The sequence below is a fragment of the Canis lupus genome, chromosome 15 (assembly GCF_011100685.1).
Source record: "Canis lupus familiaris isolate Mischka breed German Shepherd chromosome 15, alternate assembly UU_Cfam_GSD_1.0, whole genome shotgun sequence".
Taxonomy (NCBI): domain Eukaryota; kingdom Metazoa; phylum Chordata; class Mammalia; order Carnivora; family Canidae; genus Canis; species Canis lupus.
Window position 1 is genome coordinate 39437996 of NC_049236.1, and position 16943 is coordinate 39454938.

General features: G+C 40.2%; 1 protein-coding gene and 1 pseudogene across 14 annotated transcripts in view; one reads left to right on the plus strand and one right to left on the minus strand.

Moving 5' to 3' along the window:
* The window catches only part of ANKS1B (ankyrin repeat and sterile alpha motif domain containing 1B), a 1057476-nt gene that overhangs the window by 1009000 nt on the left and 31533 nt on the right, over positions 1 to 16943 (minus strand). The window lies entirely within an intron of this gene.
* LOC119869415 lies at positions 10178 to 12132 on the plus strand (annotated as a pseudogene).

Below are 16943 nucleotides of genomic sequence, written 5' to 3' on the forward strand. Positions count from 1 at the left end.
CCTGCTTCTCCCTCTGCCTGTGTCTCTGCCCCTCTCTCTGTGTCTCTCATGAATAAATAAAATCTTAAAAATAAATAAATAAATAAAATAAAAGCAGTTATTAATACATCAGGCCATATGAAAAATAAACTGGCCCTGAGCTTCCTCTTCAACAAGATCAATGTTATTCTGTGAAATAGGAAAGATGGTGGCTTGGATAACTAAAATTCAAATAAACACACAACCTTCAGTACTCAAATCCAGTTAACTTAAAAGTCTATAACCATTTATTGTTTTTATAAACTTGCTAACAATGGTTTTAATGGCTGATTTCTCTAATCTCAATCCCTATATATTTTCCTGAATGATGTGCTAAGCAGCACAACTGCGAATAAAGAGAACATAAAAAAGAAGCAAACACACATATGCACTTCACAAATAAATTTGGTAAGAACTTAGTCACAAAGGGTTTGTACCGGCTCAGGATCATAGTTCCAAGTCATTTCTTTTTCACTCATTCTAATTTCACCAATAGGAGAGATAAGCAGATAATCTGAGAATAGGTAAGAGAGGAAAAAGAAGCTTCAAAGTAGCTGGTATTTTTAATAAGGCAACTGAAATAAGGAGATATTGAGAGACAAATGAGTTACTAAAACCTTTAACAAAATACAAAGCCCCAGATCACATGCATAGATGAGAAGGGTTAGGTATTATTCCACATTTTCATTTTATAGAATTTCAGGAAATGTTATGAGCTTCATTTTTCCAATAGCACCCTGAGAACAAGTAATAAATAGAATATCTCAAGTTCAGTTCAAAGAACTATATTTTCACAAATTCCCAATCCTATCCTCATTAAGATCTCTCACACAATAACCATTCTTCTAGGAGAGTAGCAGGGGGGATTATCAGAGAAGATAGAAAGATTAGCACCTGCTAATACTAATATCCAATTCAAAAGTATTTGTCCATATGGTTCTAATCCAGTAAACACGTTTTACAATTATGAGCCGTTGGCATTTTTGTGGTATACAGCATTCAATCTAAACAATGAGATGTTCAGAAGGGTTTTGAGTCTCTCTACTAAGGAAAGCATTTTAATCAGAGTCTGTCAAAATGAGATTAGAGTTAATATAAGTAACATCAATGAAAGGTTTGGTAGAAAAGATTAAATTCAGTAAGTCTTAAACACTTAGTTATTTCAGAAGATTAATATAAGAAGGAAAAAACATGGATTCTTCACACATCTCACAAGAAGAGAATGTGTATATAAAGGAGGTGCAGAGCATAAACATATATACTTACCTATGTATAGAATCTTTACAGAGGATACATGGAAAACTGAAAGAATGGTGGCCTCTGGCCTAAAGGACTGGGGGGGACCAGTGAACTGGGCTAAGGACACTAACTTTTCATTCTATATTCTTTTAATTTATGACTATATTTCCAATTTAATTCAATAAACACATTTAAAATAAAAGACATGAACCATGAATACAAATAACTTCTATGAAAGTAAAATGTGTAAGTTACATGGAAAAGATAGATAGATACAAAACGCACAACTGGATTAGAGATGGATTCATCTACAAAAAGAGGGAAACTGCCAATCAGGAGATGGTACACGAGATGGGCCTTAAATGATGGACAGAGCAGATATGTAACAGAAATCATCCCAGGGAAGAGACCACCTGAACAGAGGAGACACACAGGTGGGAAAGGATGGATCACGTTCAGGAAAGTATTTGTGTAAACGTTCAAGGCGCCTTTAAGGTGCCATATTCTTTTTCGATGTCTGCATGACAAATTACCACGTGAGCAGAGCCTTAAATCAAACATGAATTTATCATCTTATGGTTTCTGTGATCAGGAGTCCATGTCACATCAGCCCTTTGCTCAGGGACTCCTTAGGGCTGAAAGCAAAGTATCTGCCAGGGCTGGGGTTTCACCTAATGAGTGGGGTCCTCCTCTAGAATCGCCGGTTGTGGGCAGAGTTTGGTTCCTTGCAGGATTGCTAAGACTGCCTCCTATCCTCAGACCGTAACACTATCCCCTTCAATTGGGTTGTACTTGCGTCAAGGGTGTGATAATGCATCATATTCACACACCTGTTGTGCGAGCACACAAAGAAGACATCCAGGAGCTGCCCAAGAGAAGAGGATTGTGCAGTGCATGTACATCAGAGTAGAATCTTTGCGAACATCTTAGAAGTCCGCCCAGCATGGATGATAACAGAAGATGGGAGTTACAATTCTCTAGGGCTGTACCAAAGTCCAGCTCCATAGTTTTCCCCTGTTATTTCTCTGTTCCCAAAGATGCTGCTGCTCGTAAAATGTATATACACAATGAACAACTGCAGCAGAGAATCTTCCTACATTTGGTGACTGTCTATCCTTCGACTACCAATGGTAGTCACTTCTTGCATGGCCTATTTTACTAACTGCGGATATCTGCCCCTCTCTCACAGCCCACAAATTCCCACAAATTCCCAATAGGAACCATTCTTACCTCTGAATATGGTAATTCCTGGCTGGCTTCTCCATTACTGTTAGATTAATACTGAGCTTATTAAGGACCTCCTCTTCACAAAGACGTGGAGTCTTTGTTGTATATTTTTCCCTTCTATTACTGGCCGTTTTTTTTTGTTTTTGTTTTTTTGTTTTTGTTTTTTTTTGCCTTGTGTTAGTTCATGACACAAAAGCAATTTTAGGTGTTCTATGGTTCTCTAGACCCCATCTTATCTATCCAAGAAAGAAATGCAAATTTGCAAAATGTCAGGTCTAGAGCCATATGGAAGATTAAGTATACACATAATTAATATTTTTGAAGTGCTGATTATGACTCTTTTGGAGCCTAAGTTTCAGAAATACTCACTTCTATGATGTAGCAGCTTATATTTTTCTCATAGACAAAAGTGAAAAAGTTTGGTAACTTTTGCCTGCTGATTTAGATGACAAATAGGCTGTTAGACAAGTAGAATACCATGAAAAGAAGACTACCTTATATAACACTTAGTCTCTCAGAACAACACGGCACAAGGTTTGAGATCTTCTTCAGCTATTTCCACTGCTATACTGATTTAACAAGGTGATCTGCATTCTTCAATCTTGTTTTATTTAATTTTTTTTTAGCTAAACTCTACATCCAATGTGAGCCCTGAACTCACAACCCTGAGATCAAGAGTTGTGTGCTCCACCAACTGAGCCAGTCAGATGCCCCCGTATTCTCCAATTTTAAACAGAGCACTGGTATGTCTTCTTCTAGGTAAAGAAGTATTCATTAAAAATCACTATTTGATGGTAAAATAAACACTGCTAGCATAATTAAAATTTTAATAGTCTTGGCTTATAAACAATGGCTTTCAAATTTGCAAACAGACTGTCAGGCCACGTACAAGAGTCAGCTTTTTTGAGTAGCAGTTTTATAGCATAAACAGGTAATTAAGCCAACAAATACCAAATGAGTCCCCACTAAGTGTAAGACACTGGTCTACTAGGTAGGTGACAGTGCAGGGGGAAAATTACAGGATGAGTCAAACATGAATCCTAACCTCACATTATTTATAAGTGAAAAGAAAATTCTGAGGGTGGTGGGATCAACCTAATTTTCCTTTCCCTTCTGTAGCAGACAGATTCTGTAGGTGATCCCCATGGTCCCCAACTCCTGGTTCCTAGTCCTTACATGACCCTTCTCCCCTTGAGTGTGGGCAGGACCTGTGATATGTTTGTAACCAAAAGAATTTGGTAAAGGTGACAGGAAATGTCCATAATTATTGTACTTGAGCATGCAATTATATTACATAATATTGTAGCACCCATCCTGACTCTCCTTTGCTGGCTTTGAGGAAGCAAATGGCCATGGTCAGAATGTCACATGAGCTGGAATGACAGGAGGTGTCAGCCAACAGGATGCTGAAGCCTCCAGTCCTACAATAGCAAGGAACCACCATCTGCCAACAATCTAAGTAACTGTTTCCCAGTCCAGCCTCAGTTGAGAACTATTGTCTTGGCAAACACCTCGATTCAAGTTTTGTGAGATCTTTAGCAGAGGGCCTACAGAAACCAAAAACACGTTGTTTAAGACTAAGTTTATGGTGATACTGTTGCATAGCAAGAGGTACACAAAAACATCTTCATTCTTATTCAAATTGCTCACATCTTTTTTAAGATTTTATTTATTTATTCATGAGAGACACAGAGAGAGAGGCAGAGACACAGGATAGGGAGAAGCAGGCTCCCTGCAGGGAGCCCCATGCAGGACTCGATCCCAGCACCCTGGGATCATGCCCTGAGCCAAAGGCAGACGCTCCACCACAGAGCCCCCCAGGCATCCCCAAATTGCTCACGTATCTTATGAGGTAAATTCAAGTATCCTAAACATCGCATCACCCCTGATATAATAGGATGCCCCCAGCCTACACACACGAGTAAAGCAGAGTCAGTTACACAGTCAAGCAAAGCAAGCTTATGTAAAAAGCAAGCTCCAATTTGTCGCCAATACTGCCAGAAGGAGCAGGCTGGTTACCTGATGAACAGTCCAAAAACCAAAGATCAGCGGCTCTTCTCAAAGAGCAAGCAGCTTCCACTTCCTGACTAAATGTTTGTTCACAAGGAGCCACCAGGCCTGTTGACCATGAATGAATGGAAAACCTGAAGGGTTGGGGGACACCACAGTGGCTGGTTAGGTGCGGAAGAACACTCGGATTCCCACTTACCCAAAGAAAGTAAAAATATATACCTCCTGGTAAAACACAGCTATTTTCCTTCTTGTCTAAAAGCCATCTTTACTTGTATTTTTTTCTTTTATTGAGGTATAACTGACGAATACAATGGCACAATATTTGAAGCACACGCAATGCCATGATGTGACACACGCATACATAGTAAAAGGATTTCCACAGCCAAACTTACTACATATCCATCTCCTCACATATTTACCTCTCTTTTGTTTCAACTACCTTTTCTTAAACGCAATGGGACCCAGTTTGGGACATGCATTCATTACAAATGAGCCAGAGTTCTTACCATCACTTTTTCAGAAGTCACATCACTGCAGGCTCATTGCAACACAAATATTTTCACAAACAGTGGAAGTGATATATTAGTACAATTTCATCAGGATAATAAGCATAACTAAAAACAATTACCAAGATTTATTTTTTTTTTATTATTCAGTAGTGAGAGGAGGAAAAGTACTCAACTGTTAACGTACTTATTTAACTCTCACTTTTTAAAGAGTAAAGTCAGTTAAGTAAAACACAAAATGTGTGACAAAATATATGCTTAGAATAATGTAGTTTTTTCCTTTGCAAAAGGAGATTCACTACATTATGTCATTTCATTTTTCTGTGTATAGCAAAAGTGAATCAATAACCTATTTCCAAATGGGCAGCTAATAAAATTAACTTTTACTGCATATTTAAGAAAGTTATTTAATCTCTTCTAATTACATAGACACACAAAGGCTTTTTGCAAATCATTAACAGTTAAGAAATACTTTCATTACACTTTAGGTAGGTAAAATATTCTTGGTTGTCTGAGAAAACCATTCCTATAATATTAGTAAATGCACAATCACATTTCCAAATAGCAGAAAATAAAAGCAACATTAATTGGAAAGAATATACATTTGGTCTAAGTAAAGCTTGAAGGCACAACCAGAGATGAGCATGGAAAGCATAACTTGATCTGCACGCTCCCCCTGGGCCTCGAGGTATCTCTCTCTGAATGCCCTGCCTGCAAACATCTAGGTCAGTCCCACGGCTTAAACAACAACATCCTAAATAGGGCATGAGAAGAAATCAAATGCACAATAAAGTAAACAAATATATCTCCCAGATACAGGGAAGCATTTAAATGTGACAATGTAAAAATGCAGCATAGAGAAGTCAGAAGCAAACCGAAACAAAAAATATTTCGAAAGCTTTCTAAAATAAAAAATTTAAAATAGGCAGGGTAAAGGAAGAATAACTTATAGACAGCTATTCTCACCTTAGTGAGGGGCAGGAGTCACATACGGGTCTACATATAAAGTAGTAACCTAGTAAAACAAACTGAAAAATTCAAACCACAGTACAAAACAAGGGCCTCAGCCTAAATTGACGGTTCTACCGTATTTGTTGGAATCCTTTCCAGAAGCCTCTGGACTTCTGCTTTTTTAGATCTGTGATAAGCACCAATCATTGATTTAATCGATAGTTAATCAATATTGAATTAGTCAATATTGGTTAATTAACTATTAATGAACAGTAATCAACTATTAATCAACATTATGTATCTTAGTATCTCTGCTACTAAGATACATAATTACATGCGAGGCCATTCTGTCTCAAAACTGTGCCCTGACCTGCACCAAGCATCTCACATATCCAACAGAATGACCTAAATAGGTCTTACATTATACACAACAGGGGTCTACAAACTTTCTCTATAAAGTGCCAGAGAGTGAATATTTTAGGCTTTAGGGAGCCACACAGTCTCTGCTAGAGCTATCCAACACTATGGCATGAAAAGAGTCTTAGAGAACGTGTAAATGAATGGGTATGGCTGTGTTCCAGTAAAACTTTATCTACAAAAAAAGCAATATACAGGCTAGATTTGGACCTCAAACCATAGTTTGTCAATTCCTAAAAGGAACTCTCAAGGGACCCCACACCTCAAATTTTTCTCCAAGTCTAATAAATAGCTGAAAAGTCTGCCTTTGGTAGAGAAGAAAACTGAACAACTTTTATTCTACCGTGAAATTGCCAAGATCATATACCAGCTATACAGCAGACCTAGGGATCTACGGGCCTCCCTGAACAAACAAGCAAAGACATTATGGCAGACGAGAAATGAAGAAGGATAAAGATGGTAATTTTAACCAATAACAAATAGATACTGAAAATCTTTACACCCACAGAAATCCTATCTGCCTAAAAATAACTGTATTTTTCCTGCCAATATTTAATAATACATACCCTTCCCCCTCCTACTTTTTTCCACTCCTTCTATTGCTTACCTTGTGTAAAAACAGATAAAATGAGCACGTGATGGTAGTAATAGCTTCCTCACTTGTCTCCCTGCTTCCAGGAATGAGCTACCTAAAACACAATTCTGTTCTGTTTATAATAAGCTGCCAATTTAGCAATGGGGAAGCCTATGGACTCTTGGGTCATGGAGAACTTAATACGGATCTAGATTCTATTATTTATTAGCTGTGTGACCCTGGGCAGGTTACTTAACCTCTCCAGCTTCTATTTCCTTTTCCAAAAACGAGTTTTTGAAAAAATCATAAAGTTGTGATAAAAAGTAAATAAGGGAATTCATGTAAAGTACTCATCAAAATATCTGATACATTATTGTCATTCAAGAAATGTGTGCTATGATTATGGTAACCGTGGGGTTAACATTTTTTAAAACCTGTCTGCATATTCTTTGAAATTCCTCCCCCTGAGAGGCGGGATCTATGTGCCCTCCCCTTGAATCTGGGTCGGCCTTAGTAAGTTGCCTGTAGGATGAGAATACAGCAGAGGTGATACTGGATGATTTCTGAGACGAGGTCAGAAAAAGCCATTCTGCTTCCATCTGAATCTCTTGAGACACTCACTCAGGGGCCACGTAAGAATTCCAGGTACTCTGACACTGCCCCACTGGAGAGACCACATGTAAGCACTATTCAGGTGAGCATCCACCGGCCATGTGACTGAGCCATCTTCAACTCATCCAGCTAAGCCTTCAGATGACCACAGCCAACATCTGCCTGCAACTACCTGACCACAACATTGTGAGCAAAACAGAATATTACTTTGAATAATTAAGTTTCGGGTAATTGGGTAGGTAGGCACCAATAGCAACCAGAACAAAACTTTAGTATATGCAGTGATATAACAAAACTCTAAAACATGTAGCATTGGCCAGGTGCCTCAGCAGCCTCACAAGTAATCCAAGGTAAAGACAGGCCTGGCTTAAAGACGTTTATTGCTGCGACTTTTACCTAATGGAGCAAACCCCAATAAAATTCACCAGAATAGCAAAAAGTAAATGTTCGCGGGAACTGTATTAACAAAGCATCCCCCAGCTTTAACTTAAATAGATGGAATAAGTACAAAAAGAAAAGAAGCCTTTGGGCACCCAAACTTCTACAGGTAGGAAGCAGGCCTAGGAAGCTACCCAACTGCAGACATACACCATTTCCTAAGGAAATGAAAGCATGATTCAGAAGGAAGAATCAAGAACCCAAATGGCAGGACCAAGAGCAATGGAAAACAATTCCTAATGAGCAGTACTAAACCCTAATCAACACACGGGCAACATCTGTCCAGCTGGATTTCAAAACTGCAATTGTCTCGTGAATGCTATGTAGCTCTCATTTCTTTCATTTTAGAAAGGGGTGTCTACTGTGGTTATCCTATCCCTGAATCACCAATGCAGAGTGGCTAGGTGGGGAGCAGAAAACATCTTTTTGGTTCACAGATCTTCATGTCAAGAGAAACCATATCTAAGGAACTGCATATCATGGGCCTCATATACATACAGAGTTGATTTAGATGAATGGATCTTGAGCTCATGCCAGAACAAATAAACCTTCAGGATGGAAGAGGACTTTGGAGAGAATGGATTTTGCATTTGAGAGAATTGTAAATAATTTGTGACCAAAAGAAGGACTGTGGTGGTTTTAAAAGACGTCTGCATGTTTTAAACGCTTTTTTTTTTTTTTGACACTTCTCCCACCAAGAGGTGTGGTCCGTCTGTGTCCACTCCCCTTGAATCCAGCCCAGTTTTAGCGACAAGCTTGTAAAACTAAAACACAGCAGAAATGACATGATTATTAACTTCCAACTCTTGGTCAGAAAAGCCCACAAAGTTTTTGCTTGATTCTCTTGAGACACTTGCTCCAAGCAAAGCCTGCTGCTGTGTAAAAAGTCTGATTACCCCAAAACCACCACGCTGGAGAGGCCACATATAGGTAGTCCAGTCAGCAACAAAGCTGAAGGCCCCAACAGGCAGCATCACCTACCAGCCATGTGAGTGAGCCCGATCAGATGTCCAGGCTGCTGGAACCTACACAGCTCTGAGCCCCTGTGACATGTGACTGCAAGTGACAGAGTCTTAATGAGGAATGTCTAGCAAGCACACTACTGCCCAGTAACAAACTACTGACCTACAAAACCATGAGCAATATAAAGTAGTCGTTTTAAACTTCTAAGTTTTACATAAGGTCTCGTACGGTAGTAAGCAAAATAATAATGTTGATGTCACTCCCTTTTAATAGCTTCTCATTATTCTTATAATAAAATCAAGTTCCTTTTCTATTATTTACATGATCCAGTCCGTTTACCTTGCTGTTAACTAGTGAGTGGCCTTAGCTGAAATGCAACTTCCTCCTAAAAATATTCCTTTTTAATGCCAAGTATAGGGTAGGGGCCTCTGCTATGCATTCCTATAACATTCTTTACTTTTCCTGTTCTACATCCTCTACAGACAGGAATCGCATCCATCTTATTGGCCAACTGATGCCAATACCCAGTGCATATGGATAAGCATTCATACAGTTTTCCTAAGTATTAAATGAATAATATCATGGGGTAGAAAAAATCCTAATAGCAAACGAAACACAATAGAATAAATTAGTAATAAAGGTAGGTACAAACAATATACTGCATATAAGAGAATGGAGAAGGGAAGACCTCTCTAAGGATGAATTTTGGTGAGATAACTGGCACAGAATTAATACAGGAAAGTTTATTTTAAAAGGATTAAACATTAAAATTTAAAGGCTACCTAAAATTCAAAGAATAGCTAATGCCTGGCTCCCTAAGGCACAGGATTTTGTTTATAAGTCTAGTTCTATGCCTGTCCAAAGGAAATATCTCAGATTAAAATTTGTTTTGAGCGGCATCGGCGACAGTGGTAGGAGGTTCAGTTATCGCTCGGCAGCTGCCATCGCAGCTTACTTTTAGTTGCTTTTTAAAGACGGAAAACTCATGGTGCAAACTGCTATTTCCAGGGAATCCCTGTGTTGATCATGGGACATCATATCCTGTATGGAAAAATCATCCATCTGGAGAAACATTTTGCTGTCCTTGTCAAACACACTCCTGAAGAGCAGGACTGTGATGAGCTTGGCTGCACCCAGTACCTGGTGACAGCACTTACCAAAACAAGATCCTTTTCAAAACTCGCCCCAAGCCCATTATCACCAACGTCCCCATGAAAGTATGAATGAACCTCGGATTTTCCCTCGAGAGCGGCCAACTCCTTGGACTCGTACTCAGTTGCCACCTTGAGGACAGCTCAGACAGCTCCAGCTCGCCGGTTCCCTGGGACCACAGCGAGGGGTCCTGTTTTAAACACAGGCCACCCACTGGGCATGAATTCTGATCCCTTTCTTATGGCAACTGGTTCTCTCGGTGGAAATCTGGCCCCATTTCCAAGGAACCCATCACCTTTTCCATCTTCATCAGGCTCATTGGCTTCAAATCCAGCACCTCTCCCTGCTGGTGCTCGTGACCTAGGCATGGCTTCTTTTCCAAGAGTGATGAATCCCACTGGCGCTGGTGCAGTTTCTTTCCCAAGGCCTGGTGGCCTCTTGGGCCCAGGCCCAGGGCCATCTCTGAACCCTAGGGCAGGGGCTCTTCCAGGCCCAGGATCTCTGTCTAACCCCAGATTAGGGGGTCTCCCAGGGCCAGGTCCTATGTCCAACCCAAAAGCAGGTGGTTTCCTGGGAATGGGTCCTGACCTCAGAAGTGGTGGCCCTATGAGCCCTGGTTCTGGGCCCAACCTGAGAACAGGTATCTTCTTGACTTCTGGTAATGGTCCTCCTGATCCTAGACCAGTTGGCCTGGGACCAAGACCAAGTCCCAATCTGAGATCAGGCTTCGTTGGTACAAACCCTGCCCTGAGGTCAGGTATGTTTCCAGGCCCAGGCCTTGGGCACAACCCAAGGGCAGGCGGCCTGGCCCTAATGTGGACACCAGAGTGGGTGACCTTCTAGGCACAGCATCTGTCTTAAGAATGGCTGGACCTCAAGGCCTAGATCTTGCCCCTATTCTAAGAGCAGCATGTCTTTTGAAGCAAATTCAGATGCTTTCTCACAGGCTTCTGGAAACATGGGCACAAGCCCATCCTCTATGGCAAGAGTACCTGGCCCCATAGGCCCAAACTTGGGTCCTGGCTCTCAAGGAATTGGCCTTCCAGGGCCAAATCCATCTCCCATGTCCAGGGATCCCAGCCCCATATGCCCTAATTCAGCTCTTTTTTCAATGCTAATCCCTTTTCAAGGGGAACAGGTTCAGGAGGGCTCAATCCAGCTGCCTTCTCTCAGTATTCTGGCACATTGGCTTCAAATGCAGCTACTTTCCAGAGGTCTGCTAGCCTCCAGAGCTCAAGTCCAACAATTTTCCCAAGAACCTCTGGGCCATTAGGCTGCAATCCAGCTAACTTCCCAAGGGCTAGTGGCTTGCAGGGTCCAAGTCCTGCTGCCTTCCCAAGGTCTACTGGCCCATTAGGCCCTGGCCAGGTTACTTCCCCTAGGTCAGCTCCTGGACCCTGAGCTCTTCTCCAGCAGGCCCCATGGGTATCAACCCAGCTCCTTTTGCAAGGCCAAGTGGAACCCTGGGTCTAAACCCAGCTTCATTTCCAAGGACGAATGGCCCTGTAAGCAAGACTTTGGTCCCATTTCCTAGAGTGGGGAGCTCCCCAGCTGCTTTCCCCAGACCAGGTGGTCCAATGGCTACAATGTATCCAAATAGAATGTTACCCCCTTAAACACATTTTTCTTTCCAGGACCACTTTGGTTTTCAAGCACCATGGTTCTAGGTGGGGCTGTGTTTTAAGTAAAAGGGTAGATGTGGAGCTACAGTCTGAATTACCTATCTGGGGCTCAAGTTCAGATGAGCCATTGTTTTCCTCTGCTTCTTTCTTGACTGAAAGTGAAATGTTATTTGTAGGAGATGGACTACAGCAAGTGGGAATGATCCTGACTTTGAGATTAAAGATCTCCAGCCCTCCAGAAGCCTGCTGTGCTTTTGTCCCACAGCTTTCTGCCTCTTGTTTCTTACTAGTTTCCTGAATTGTTTGTGTGGACTTTTCCTCAGGGATACATTGGCCTGCAGGTCCCAATTAGTATGTAGTCCCCTGCTCATCACTGGAGAATCAGCTCACTGCTCTGTAGAAATGTTGGTGAACCGACCATGCTTCAGCAGCTCAGACCTGGGCAGCTTGGACCTGGTCATCCTCTACTGCCATACCTTTTCCTGGGGGCTTGAACACAGAACAGGGAGGTGGGCAACCACTTCAGAAACCCACCAGATACACGTTCTGCTTGAATGACTGGGCCTGCAACTTCCTTTTCCTGGGACTTAGAGGAGGCCAGAATCAAGGCTCCACAGCTCATCTAACTCCCTCTCCACTAGTACTCTCGATCAGAGAACCTCAAAATTTAAACTGACATGGATGGGAATATGGGAATGAGGGTGGGGGTGGGGGGATTAAGGGGAGAAATCACTGTGCTTCGTTCAGCCTAACGTGAAAGGATGGTTGGTGTTTTTCCTGCATTGTATCTTTTCTTACTGTTTCTTTAATAAATGGGATGAGAGGGCAAAAATAAAAATAAAAATAGGGCAGCCTGGTTGGCTCAGCAGTTTAGCGCCACCTTCAGCCCAGGGCCTGATCCTGGAGACCCAGGATCGAGTCCCACATCAGGCTCCCTGCATGGCGCCTGCTTCTCCCTCTGCCTGTGTCTTTGCACCTCCGCGCCCCCTTTGTGTGTCTCTCATGAATAAATGAATAAAATATTTTTTAAAATAAATAAAATAAAATACAAATGAAAATAAAATTTGTTTAAAAAATAAAAAATAATAAAATCTGTTTTGAGATCTACTGTTTAAACCAAGTTTACCTCTCAGAATAAGGTAATCAACTAAAAATATTTGCTCCAAACATACTTTCACTAACAGTCATGACATAAGAAATATACAAACTCTGAACTTTCCTTTAATTACACATTTTAAAAGTACTTAACTTCCTGATGAATACCCTACAATGGTTTGCTAAATGAATAAATAAGTGAAAGAAAGAGAGTAGGGGATCCCTGGGTGGCTCAGAGGTTTAGCGCCTGCCTTCGGCCCAGGGCATGATCCTGGAGTCTCAGGCTCCCTGCATGAAGCCTACTTCTCCCTCTGCCTGTGTCTCTGTCTCTGTCTCTCTCTCTCTCTCTCTGTGTCTCTCATGAATAAATAAATACAATCTTTAAAAAAAAAGAGAGAGGGAGTAAATGGCTTTATAGATAATAATATTTTTTTGTCCTAGAGGCCTATTATTTAAAATTAATTTAAAGCTCCAACACAACCAGACACTAAAAAAACTACCATCAAAGAAAAGACTGACAGATTGGATTTTATTAAAATTAAAAACTTGTAGACATCAGGAGACATTATTAAAAAACAGAAAACTGGACAGCCCCGGTGGCCTGGAGGTTTAGCGCCACCTTCAGCCCGGGGTGTGATCCTGGAAACCCCAGATCAAGTCCCACGTCAGGCTCCCTGCATGGAGCCTACTGCTCCCTCTGCCTCTCTCTCTCTCTCTCTATCTCTCACTGTCATTAATAAATAAATAAAATCATTTTTTAAAAAAGAGAAAGAAAACTGGGACGCTTGGATGGCTCAGTCGGTTGAGCTTCTGACTCTGGATCTTAGCTCAGGTCTTGACCTCAGGGTCATGAGTTCAAGCCCTGCATTATGGGAAAAAAAAAAAAAACAGAAAACCAAACTATAAATAGGTAGAAGATACTCACAGTGCACATATCTGTCAAAGAACTAGTATCCAGAATATATAAAGCACTCCTAAAAAAAAAAATCAATAAAACAACCCAATAAAAAATAATCAAAATACTTTGTGGGAAAGTGGTAAAATACAGCTACAAATTATTCCTATTCTCGTATGCATGCCTCTTTGCAATGTGGCATGGCTGCTCCTCCAGTTAAGAGGTGGAGTCCATTTCCCCATCCCTGGAATCCGGGCCGGTCATAACTCACATTGATCAACATAATATGGTGGAAGTGATGCTATACAACCTCCAAAGCTAGGTCTTAAGAGATCTTGCAGCTTCCACTTTTACCCTCTTGGAACACTACCCAACTATGTAAGGAAACTCTACTACTTACTTATGAGAAGTCACAAGGAAAAAACAAAGTGCCCGAGTGACAGCCAAAACCCATCTTGGGGCTTTCCAACCCAAGAGACTCCCCCAGCTGTCTGCAGCATGAGAGGGCCCACACAAAACCAAGAAAGGAACCTCCAAGTCAACCTTGTAATTGAAAAAAAATAATAAACTGGTTTTGGCTTAAGCAACAAATAAGTGAAACAGACATAATAGGCACTTCATAAAGATAATATCCAAATGGCCAACAAGCATATGAAAAAGTGCTCAACATCATTATTAAGCAGGGAATGCAAATTAAAACACAGTGAAATACCACAATACATCCACCGAATAAAATTCAAAAGGCTGACAATTTTGAGTGTTGACAAGGATGTAGAATACTGACACTTTCTTACATTGCTAGTTAAAAGGGTAAATTTATACAAACTCTCGGGAAAACAGTCTGGCAACATTGGGTGAAAAATTAAAATTATGTCCACTCTGAAACCCAGAAATTCCATTTCTACTTTTATAACCAACAGAAATGCATATATATGTTCACACACAAATGTATACATACATACATACATACCCCAAAAAGCACATGTGTAAGAATGTTCGTGGGAGCACTATTCATAATAGCCCCAAATTAGAAACAACCCAATTGTTCACCAATAAAAGAATGTATAAATTGTGGTATGTTTATACAATAAAACTACACAACAATTAAAAAGTACTACCACTATTTGCAATACCATGCATGAATCTCATGATATAAAACGAGTAAAACAAGCTAAACAAAAAAGACTAATTAGTAGAATTCCATTCCATGTATATGAATTGCAAAAACAAACTAAGTCAAAACTAATGTGAGGAAAGAAGTCACAATAGAAGTCACCTCTCAAGGGTTGCTCGTTGACTGGGAAAGGGTGTAAGGTGGCTTTCCTGGGTGTTGGAAATGTTCTCTATCTTGACCTGGGGAGTCACAGAGTTGTAAGACAAGTTTTGTGTACCTCACTTCACTATACACTATACCCCATTAAAAACAGTTTAAGGGTCGCCAAGATGGCTCAGTTGGTTAAGGGCGTCCAACTCTTGGTTTCAGCTCAGATCATGATCTCAGGGTCATTAGATCAAGCCCAGTGTTGGATTCCACCCTCAGGGTGGAGTCTGCTTGAGATTCTCTCCCTCTTCCCTACCTCGCCCTCCCCTTGTTCTCTCTCTCTCTCTCTCTCAAATAAATAAGTAAAATAGTTTTTAAAAATCATCTAAATATCTTGCAAACCAGTTTATCATTATTATGGCACAGAAATAGTACAGACAGCAAAAGTGCCATGACCTACATAAAGCAGCAAGGAAAAAAATTCCCACCGGACCTCCTTTGCCCTTTGGTGATATTAAATATCATGACAGCTGAAATGCAGGTGTGCAGGGATCAGCAATAAACTAATGACTGCTTCAGCACCAACTTCAGCTGGTGCACACAGTATCCGAACCATTTAAATGAAACTGAACGTGAACAGGGCTTTAAGAATAATATTTCTCATTTATGTTGCTACCCTACCAAATTTACATGAAATAATCTCATAGGTTTGGATTTTATAAACACACATTAAAATATAATTATCCTTTAATTATCTGACACTCAACACTTAAAGTAAATACTCTGGAATTATGTAAAAGAATGAAGATGTGAACTGTATTTAGCCCATCTGTGTAGCCAGTTTAGATGAATGGTAATCACATACTGCTAATAAGATCGAAGTTGTGGGTTCCAGCCTTACAGGAGTCCATTCCACACAGAAACTAATACCCCTTGGCATGCTCCTAACAATGCTTTCCAGAGTCTGATAGTTTGTATTACAAGAATCAAAAGAAAAGAGAAGGCACAGTGTATATAGTCAGAATTGCATAAATGTTACAAACAATTTAAAGCATACTGGATTGTTAGCACAATTATTGTTATCACTAAATAAATGAGCTCTCTCTGCTTCCATATGATAATATCAGCAGGATACCATATAGAAAGTAAAATTAGATTTGGGTCATCAAAATGTAGAAGGAAAAAAACTAGCAGACAAATTTGGCCAAACTGATAAACTCAGGAACGGTGTCTCAATAAAGACTACTAATATTTTCTGTTTATATGTTATATTTAAATCGTGTTCTTCTGTCTTCCCCATATTCCAGCAATCTACACTAACAGATTCCCAGATCTACTTGATTTGGAGATTAAATGAGATAATGTAGTAAATTTTTTTTTAAAAAAGAACAGAAAAATCATTCATTTAAAATTCAATATTTATCCAAGCTTAACTGGAATCCAAATTTTCTAATTACTAGATTTGCCCCCAAATAAGTTTAATAGTTCCAAAAAAAAACTTGGGGCAGCCCCGGTGGCTTAGTGGTTCAGCGCCGCCTTCTGCCCAGGGCATGATCCTGGAGACCAGGGATTGAGTCCCACGTCAGGATCCCTGCATGGAGCCTGCTTCTCCCTCTGCCTGTTTCTCTCTCTCTCTCTCTCTAATAAATAAATAAAAAATCTTTAAAAAAAAACTTAAACACTTGAGAAATTGATCCATAATAAACTTACTTGATGCATCTAACTTACTTTGAGAAATATGATGAAATATTCAAGAATGATTTAAAAGTGTTTCAAATCCACATTATTCAAATAGCTTATAAGAGGAAGAATATTGACACATAATAATATAAAGCAACAAGTGAGGTAAGTCATGAGAAAATGCATATAAGTGGAGCCAGAAATTGGAGAATTACTTCTCGTTGACATAAGAAAAGGCATCACCAAGGAAAGGGCATTTGAGTTAGGTTTTAAAAACTAG